Source organism: Oryx dammah, unplaced genomic scaffold (genome assembly GCF_014754425.2).
Source record: "Oryx dammah isolate SB20612 unplaced genomic scaffold, SCBI_Odam_1.1 HiC_scaffold_13, whole genome shotgun sequence".
NCBI lineage: Eukaryota > Metazoa > Chordata > Mammalia > Artiodactyla > Bovidae > Oryx > Oryx dammah.
In genome coordinates, this window is record NW_024070197.1 from 58,378,508 (window position 1) to 58,388,188 (window position 9,681).

Consider the following 9,681-nt stretch of genomic DNA (forward strand, 5'->3'; position numbering starts at 1 on the left):
GGAATCTCCACACAGTTCTCCATAGTGGCTGTACTAGTTTGCATTCCCACCAACAGTGTAAGAGGGTTCCCTTTTCTCCACACCCTCTCCAGCATTTATTGCTTGTAGACTTTTGGATTGCAGCCATTCTGACTGGTGTGAAATGGTACCTCATTGTAGTCTTGATTTGCATTTCTCTGATAATGAGTGAGCATTATGAGAGAGCATCTTTTCGTGTGTTTGTTAGCCATCTGTATGTCTTCTTTGGAGAAATGTCTATTTAGTTCTTTGGCCCATTTTTTGATTGGGTCGTTTATTTTTCTGGAATTGAGCTGCAGGAGTTGCTTGTATATTTTTGAGATTAGTTGTTTGTCAGTTGCTTCATTTGCTATTATTTTCTCCCATTCCGAAGGCTGTCTTTTCACCTTGCTTATAGTTTCCTTTGTTTTGCAGAAGGTTTTAATTTTAATTAGATCCCATTTGTTTATTTTTGCTTTTATTTCCAGTATTCTGGGAGGTGGGTCATAGAGGATCCTGCTGTGATTTATGTCAGAGAGTGTTTTGCCTATGCTCTCCTCTAGGAGTTGCATAGTTTCTGGTCTTACATTTAGATCTTTAATCCATGTTGAGTTTATTTTTGTGTATGGTGTTAGAAAGTGTTCTAGTTTCATTCTTTTACAAGTGGTTGACCAGTTTTCCCAGCACCACTTGTTGAAGAGATTGTCTTTTCTCCGTTGTATATTCTTGCCTCCTTTGTCGAAGATAAGGTGTCCATATGTGTGTGGATTTATCTCTGGGCTTTCTATTTTGTTCCCTTGATCTATATTTCTGTCTTTGTGCCAGTACCATTCAACATAGTTCTGGAAGTTTTGGCAACAGCAATCAGAGCAGAAAAAGAAATAAAAGAAATCCAAATTGGAAAAGAAGAAGTAAAACTCTCACTGTTTGCAGATGACATGATCCTCTACATAGAAAACCCTAAAGACTCCACCAGAAAATTACTAGAGCTAATCAATGAATATAGTAAAGTTGCAGGATATAAAATCAACACACAGAAATCGCTTGCATTCCTATACACTAATAATGAGAAAGTAGAAAAAGAAATTAAGGAAACAATTCCATTCACCATTGCATTGAAAAGAATAAAATACTTAGGAATATATCTACCTAAAGAAACTAAAGACCTATATATAGAAAACTATAAAACACTGGTGAAAGAAATCAAAGAGGACACTAATAGATGGAGAAATATACCATGTTCATGGATTGGAAGAATCAATATAGTGAAAATGAGTATACTACCCAAAGCAATCTACAGATTCAATGCAATCCCTATCAAGCTACCAGCGGTATTTTTCAGAGCTAGAACAAATAATTTCACAATTTGTATGGAAATACAAAAAACCTCGAATAGCCAAAGCAATCTTGAGAAAGAAGAATGGAACTGGAGGAATCAACTTGCCTGACTTCAGGCTCTACTACAAAGCCACAGTCATCAAAACAGTATGGTACTGGCACAAAGACAGAAACATAGATCAATTGATTACGTTTTAGTAGATGCTTCCAGTGGGCTGGGCCTTTGCCCAGAGATCTGGGGCAGGGCAGGGGCCCACTCCAGGTCAGCAGAGGGCTCCACGGGCTCCCTGAGCTCACAGACCACACATGCCAAGAGTGAGGTTGCTCTTCTGAAACCACGAGTCCCTCTCACCCAGGAAACCCTGAAACTGCCATTCAACAAGCCCATAAATAACTCCTGTGCTTTCAGACACAGGAAAGGGGTGCTTCAAGCAGGCATCTTCCTCTTTAGGGCTTCATTTTAAAGTCAAAGGTCCTCTTCATTCTGAACACAAGAAAGAAACACAGAGCTTGGGTGAGAGGATGGCTTGCATTGTTAAGCAAGCTGGAGGATTTGTGGGAGGGACAAAAAAAATCCTGGAAAGAGATTTGGTCTTTTTTTTTTTCCCTTCTCTGTACCAACCAGGCACAAGGATGTGACTTCCAGAAGGAAGGAACATGACTTTGATTTTGAGACGTGCAGTTTTTAAGCATGGCATTTATTTTCATTCAAGTAATGGAAGAGGCACAAATGTGCAACAGCAGAAAATTGATCCAGAACTAAAGATCCCCTTTCTCTTTGAAAGGTCCCCACTAACCCCTGCCTGCCTCTGGCAATGGGAGCTGTCACCTGGTCCCCAGTTCCCACTGCTGTCTCTGAACTGGGGGTAGATGGGAGTCTGGACATCCCAGCCCAGTCCTGATTCGACTGCTATGTTCTGTTGAAAGGAAAGAAAAAATGTTTATTCACTTAGTGCAGTGGTTTTCTAACACTTGCAAATGGAGGAATCTCAGGGTGGGGAGGGCTGTTAAAATGCATATTTCCAGGCACCAGCCCAGATAGGCTCGAATTCAGTAGTTTTGGGTGGGGTCTGTGTGCGTGCTAAGTCGCTTCAGTCATGTCCGACTCTGTGACCCCATGGACTGTAGCCCACCAGGTGCCTCTGTCCATGGGGATTCTCCAGGCAAGAATACTGGAGTGGGTTGCCATGCCCACCTCCAGGGGATAGTCTTGACCCAGGGATTGAACCTGGGTCTCCTGCGTCTTCTGCATCGTAGGCAGATTCTTTACTGTTGAGCCATCGGGGAGGCCCTGCATTCTTAAATGCCCCCACCCCATACCCCTCACCTTGCCTCCACGTGATTCTCAAGTGTGGTGTTCTGAGAGTCTACTAGAGACCAGATATTCCACAAGAATGTCTTCTTCTAGTGTCCCAACTATTGATTTTAGGGCTTGTATTTATACCCATAAAGTCTTCTCCTTTTTTTTTTTCCTTAGTATTTATTTATCTAGCTGTGTTGGGCCTTGGTTGTGGCATGTGGCATCTAGTTCCCCAACCAGGGATCAGACCCAGCCCTCCTGCTTTGGGAGTGTGGAGTCTTAGCCACTGCCCACCAGGGAAGAACCACCATCAGTTCTTGTTACAGAATACTTGTCTCTGCTTTTACAGATGGAGAAACTGAGGCTCAGGGGGATTAGGTCACTCCCTCCTAGTCACACAGTGAGCAAGTTGTAGATTGAGCATTATCTCTTCAATTCCTAAAGCCGCCCAATATTTCATCTTCCTGACAAATAGAGGTGCCTGTTACCTATTAGTATCTATACAACAGTAAGTGCTCAGTAAGAGTAGGTACTAGTAGAGTACTAATGGCAGAGGGGTACATAAGATAATATTAGATTTAACTGTATGAAAGTGGTTGACATTCAACCACTAACAACCTACAAAAACAGCACTTTCAAAGTCTCAGTTGCCAATCTTGTCTGCCTCTTTCAACCCCATGGACTGTAGCCCACCAGGTTCTTCTGTCCTTGGGATTTTTCAGGCAAAAATACTGAAGTGGGTTGCCATTTCCTCCTCCAGGGGATCTTCCTGACCCGGGGATTGAACCCGCACCTCCTGTGTCTACTGCATTGCAGGCGGATTCTTTACCCACTGAGCCATGCCTGTCTAATAATTGTGAAGTGCTGGGTAAAGGGCCTAGTATAAAGGAATGAACAGCTAGAATTAGAAGCCGTTGGCGATAGAACCATGTTCCACAAATGATAGGTCAACTCCTACTCTTTGGTGCTGGTGGACATGACCCTGTTTAGAACAAATCATCTTTGAAGATGTGGTTCGTTAAGTCAGAATGAGCTCACACTGGATTAGGGTGGACCCTCAGGGCGATGACCTTATAAGGAGAGAGATCTAGACATACAGACACACAGAGCGGGGATGACCATGTGAACACAGGAGCAGAAGTTGAAGAGAGGCACCTACAAGCCAAGGAAAGCCAAGGATTTCTAGAAACCACCAGAAGCTAGAAGAGGTAGGACGGGTGACCCCCTAGAACTTTTGAGGGGAACACGACCCTGCCAACACCCTGCTTTCTGACTAGTGGCCTCCAGAACTGTGGGAGCATCAATTCTTGTGTTTTGAGCCATCAAGTCCATGGTCCTTTGTTACGGCGGCCCTAGGAAACTAACATTCACCCTTCTCCTTACCCTCACCACCACCATCCCACTCACCCCCATCTTCTAGAACAGCAGGCCCCCACCGTTTTGGCACCAGGGACTGATTTCATGGAAGACAACTTTTCCATGGACAGTGGGGAGGGGGAGATGGTTTCGGGATGATCCAAGCACACTCCATTTATTGTGCACTTTATGTCTACTATTATTACATCAACTCCACCTCAGATCATCAGGCATTAGATCCCAGAAGTTGGGGACCCCCGCCTAGAGGACAGGATGAGGGGCAGACGCAGATCCCAGGAGGGTGAGCTCTGATGGGTGCCTATGGGAATTCCTCCACGTCAGTGGCATCTCACCCGACCCAGATGGGTTTGATTTCTACCCAGATTTTTTAAAGCTCCATTTTATGACACACACACATATTTGTGCTTTCTGATGCTTTCCCAAGTTCCCTCCAGCTTGTGCAATGAGGACTTGTCCCAGGGGAAATCTTCAAGAGACAGACGGACGGAAAAATGGTAGCCGCAGAATGCTGGGTAAACACGGGCCCCCTGCATAGCCTTCCTTTCCTTGGATGACGAGTCTGTGGTGGGGCCCCCGAATCCCAAGGAGGCCCACTTCAAACATGTATTTGGATCAGTCTAAAGGGTCAAGGACCTGCTATATAAAAAGTCCCTTAACATACACTGTTCAGACAGAAGTCGCCGGCGCACAGATTCCAAGATGGAGTCTGTGGTCCATTTCATATTTATTTTTCAATCAAGGCAAGCTTTCCAGTGACCTTTGTTTCAGTTTTTGGACAGAAGAGCCACTTGGTCATGGTTCCCCTCTTCGTCTCACCAAAAATGGAAATGCAGAATCGTGATGCTCTAAATTCTGTCCATTTCATGATCAGATTTTCCCAGAAGAAATGGAGAAACAGAAGCCAGATGGACAGTGGGGCAGAATGTTTAAAATCTGAATTGTTCAAAGAGGACTCTCAGGACTCAGGCTCTACGTTTGGATCCCATCTCATTGAATCTGAGTTTGGGGGGGTTGCTTCACCTGCCTGTATCACAGTATACTCGTCTTTATGAAGCCAGCGCTATTTTATCACTCAAATTTTAGAGTCGTGAGAATTCAGTGAATGATGAACAAAATTTTCATAGGGTGACAAGTCACGCAAATTCTCAATTAACTATTACTGTTATTTATTTATCTCTAGAGAAGGTCTTTACTTTGCCCCTTCTCTGTGTCAGAAATTTGTGAACTTGCTACCTGCTGTCGTAGGCGTCTTTTTGCATCTCAGGTAGTTTAAGCAACATACCCAGAGTCACAGAGCGGCTCACCTCCTCAGCTGAAATTTAAACGTGGCTGAATTTAACTTGAATTTCAGTTAAACTTGAATGTAAACCTGGATGCACTCCTAAGTCCTTATTCCTTCCTCTACACTATGTTAGATTGATCAGAATATTTTCACTCAAAATGGAATTCCCCTCAAACATGACCTTAACACTTGGCATTGAGCCTTGGTGTAGCCTTCTGACTGCCTTGATGTAGCAGAAAGGAGTTCAGTTCAGTTGCTCAGTCATATCTGACTCTTTGCGACCCCCATGGGCTGCCACACGCCAGGCCTCCCTGTCTATCACTAACTCCCGGGGTTTACTCAAACTCATGTCCATTGAGCCAGTGAGGCCATCCAAACATCTCATCCTCTGTCATCCCCTTCTCCTCCCATCTTCAATCTTTCTCAGCATCAGGGTCTTTTCCAATGAGTCAGTTCTTCACATCAGGTGGCCAAAGTATTGGAGTTTCAGCTCCAGCATCAGGCCTTCCAATGAATAATCAGAACTGATTTCCTTTAGGATGGACTGGTTGGATCTCCTTGCAGTCCAAGGGACTCTCAAGAGTCTTCTCCAACACCACAGTTCGAAAGCATCAACAAAGGGACAAAATCCAAGTTTGGGCCTCTGGTCTGGCTTTGGCAGAGGTCAGGCAACCAAAGCCAGCTGTCAGGAGCTGGTGAAAGAAAACCAAAGCCAAAGGACCCGGGGATGCAGGGGAGCATCCTTGACACAGAGGAAGGGACTGGGTCAGAGTGGAGAGTGGCCAGCCAAGAAGACAGGGCAGCAGTGACAGGACAGTCAGCACCCTCTCCTTGATGTTAAAGGAACCTGGCTGAGGGAAGATGGAAGGATGCAGACATGTGAATGAAGCAAGGGTGGCTCTAATCCAGAGTACTGGCTCTCCAGGGCTTTGAGGTCTTCCCTGATGGCCATACCCCTTCCTTGGTCCCCAACCAAGGAGTTCAGAGATGGGTGCGGCCGCTGTGTCTTGAATGAAAACTGCCCTACTTGGGGCCCATGTGGGGCGATGCTGTGGTCAGGCTCTCAGCGCAGCGAATCAGCCCACATAGATGAAATCTCCCATGGCCCCACTGCTGATGCATTTGCCCAGGGGAGCTGCACGCATGGGGCCTGGGGGCGGGTGGCCCAGAGCCAGGCTGGGCCCCTCCCCACACCGAGTCTGTTACTCCTGGGCCCGGACTAAAGGGGGCTTAGGTTTCTGCACGTTTCATGTGGCGTCTTTCAAAAATTGAAATCCACTTGAAGTGGTTTGGGTTTTTCTCCTCCCCGCCTGGTGCTCTCTGCAGAGAAGTACCTTCAAACGCAGGCAGCACCGCTCCGTGCCTGTCCCCGAGCGTGTTCAGAGGAACCCAGGGAGCCACATCAAGCCTCCCTCTCCCTCAGAGCCTCCCGGGCTGGGGCCCTGCCTGCCCCACTCCAGCAGAGGCTTCCTTCCCCACCGGTCCTGCACCACGTCCCCCCGTTTTCCCTTCCAACACTGGCTCACATGGGCTGCTTCTCTGGGGAAACAAGCCATCCTTGATTCTCTGCACGGACCTCAATGGAGAAGTCGGAGGCCGTAGCAGGGTCCCATATTCCATCTGGGCCCCTGTTTTGCTCTTGGAGCCTATGGGGAAGGCAGCAGGGAGGTGGCGGGGACCCTCACTCCTCATCCTGCCAGGCCCCCTTGGTTTTTCTGGGTCTCCACCAAGCTCCTTTATGCCCCCATTTCTAACGTCTTTAAAAGGACGCATTTGGTCCTGTTGGCTAAAGAGGCAAGAAAGCTGGATCAATGCCCCAAGTCACAGCCTACAGACCCCCCCATGCTCTGTTCTAGTTCATGTTTTACAACGTGGTTCCTCCCTAAGCCTCAGAGAGATATATTGTCAGCGACGACAACCAGAACTCCCGCACATCAAGAGATCTGTAATGGGCGAGAAGAGAACCAACCCGGAACTCAGGGTTATTATTTTAACAATTTAATTACCCAGAGTCTGTGACTGTCCACTCAGGAGTTCATAATTATCGGGGTTGGGGGAATTCAGGAGGGTGGGTAATTCAAGTCTTCACTGGTGACTCAGATGGTAAAGAAGCCGCTTGCAATGCGGGAGACCCAGGTTTGATCCCTGGACCGGGAAGATCCCTTGGAGGCAGAAATGGCCACCCACTCCAGTGTTCTTGCCTGGAGAATCCCACTGACAGAGGAACCTGGTGGCTACAGTCCATGGGGTCACAAAGAGTCGGACATGACTGAGCGTCATACAACCACAAGGCAGGTCCCTGCAGAGGCTGCGGTGATGGGGCTCGGGGGGACCTCTGTCTCCCAGGCTCGCCTCGGAGGTAGAAAGTAGGTCTGGGGAGGTCGGAGTTCATCACTTCCCTCCTCTGGGTGAGCCAGCCCTCCACCCCCGCCCGCCTGGGGCGATTTGCATGAGGGGAAGTCAGAGAGGCCGGGACAGCCCCCGGCCTTGAAGTCGGAGGCCGCAGAGAAGGAAGATGAGCCAAAACCGAAGTGATTACCACTCTGCTCTGGCCCCTGAACTTCACCGGGGTTTCAAAACGACCGTATCTTCACCATGACCTTGTTTCTGCACGAGGAACTGCAGGGTACCATTAATCGCAACTAGTTTGTAGATCAAAAAAAAAAAAGAAGACTCAGTGACAAAACAGGGGCGTTGGCTCAGTGGGGCTGGGAGCTGTGGTTCAGGTCTATGCCACAACCCTGCCTCGTCTCCCAGGGAGAGGGACAGGTGGGCACACTCCAGGCCAGGCTGACCCCCTTCACCCCTGGAGGCTGCAGCCACTGGGGGCAGACAGCCAGGAAGATAGCGTGACTCCTTCCAGGCATCCAGACCCACCCTCGGGGCCATTGAGTGCCGTCCTAGGGCAGGCAGTGGTCTCAACAGCAGATTTGTGCTCTGGGTTAGGGGACAGACCTTGGAGTTAAAGGTAATCAGACGTTGTCTTTCACAAAGACTTGGGTAAGAAAAGGCAGAAAGAAGGGAAACTAGCAAACAGCAGTGAAATACTCACTTTGAGCCAGACTCAGCTCATGGCTTGGGGCTGTTATCTCCCTAAATTCTTGCACTCTGAAGAGAGCTTAATTATTATTCCCATTTATCAGGTAGAGAAAGAGGCTGGAGAAGGTGAAGCCACCTGCCCAGAGTTATACTGCTAACAAGTGACAGAGGAAGAAGTCTAGCCCAGAAAAATGACTGTAAGGCTTGTGAGTGGAATCTTGTCTCCACTTCTCAAATCCCCCTCCCCCTCCACCCCGCCCCCAGAGCCATCAGTGCTTCAGGGATTTATTTCTCTGGATCGATGAGGCAGAGACTGGTCGGGCTCCCTGCTGTAAGGGCTCTTCCACAGCTTGGTTTGTTTCAGCTGAGAGTTTTGACTAATTATCTTGCCTGGTTATTTTCTTTCTTTTTAATATTCATTTATTTAGCTATGTCGGGTCTTCATTGCAGCACGCAGGCTTCTCTCTAGTTGCGGTGCACGGGCCCAGTAGTTGCAGCAAATAGGCCTAGTTGCCCTGAGGCATGTGGGATCTTAGTTCCTAGACCGGGGATCAAACCTGTGTCCCCCGCATAAGAAAGGGGATTCTTAACCACTGGACCTGCAGGGAAGTCCCTGCCCAGTTATTTCCAATTAGACCAGCAAGCCTGCTCTTTCTTCTGTAATTTTTAAGCAGACCCATGCCTGTTGCAGCAAAAGTTTTGGCCTAGTTTTCCTGCAGAAGTGTGGTTCCTAAGGGGAAAGGAAGATGCTGATGGCTTATGAGTCTTGTGTTCCAGCGTTGTGCAAAGTGTTTATTATGCACTATGTGAATTCACGTTCATAAAAATCCCACATGGCCAGCGCCCCTGTTACTGTTCCCATTTGACACATGAAGAACTTGAAGCCTTAGCGAGGAAAAGTTGTTCATTTGACCCAAATCATGGAGCTGGGACCAAAAGATTCAATTGTCCTCGAAGATTCAATTGTTGTCCAATTCAAAAGTCCTCCATGCTTTCAACTTCCAGGTCCAAAAGGTGGATGGGTATCTGCAGCCTATCCTGACTATGCAATTTATTACATAGATAAGGGATTATTGCTTAAGTAGGACTCAGAATCCGGCAGTGGAGCCCTATCGGTAAATAATTACAGTAACTCATCTATTCAACCACAGTTCATTTAGAGCCTGCCTGTGCTCAGCTGGGAATGGATGAAGTCTCGCGGGAGCGAAGGGTGACACCCTGTGAACATTTCTAACTTCTTGCTCGGGTTGTATGAGCACCACTGTTTCACGAATCTCTCTCTAGCAAGGCAGACAGCAGGGTCTGGTTTAGTGCTATACTTGCCAAGCCCAGACACTGCTTGTCACAG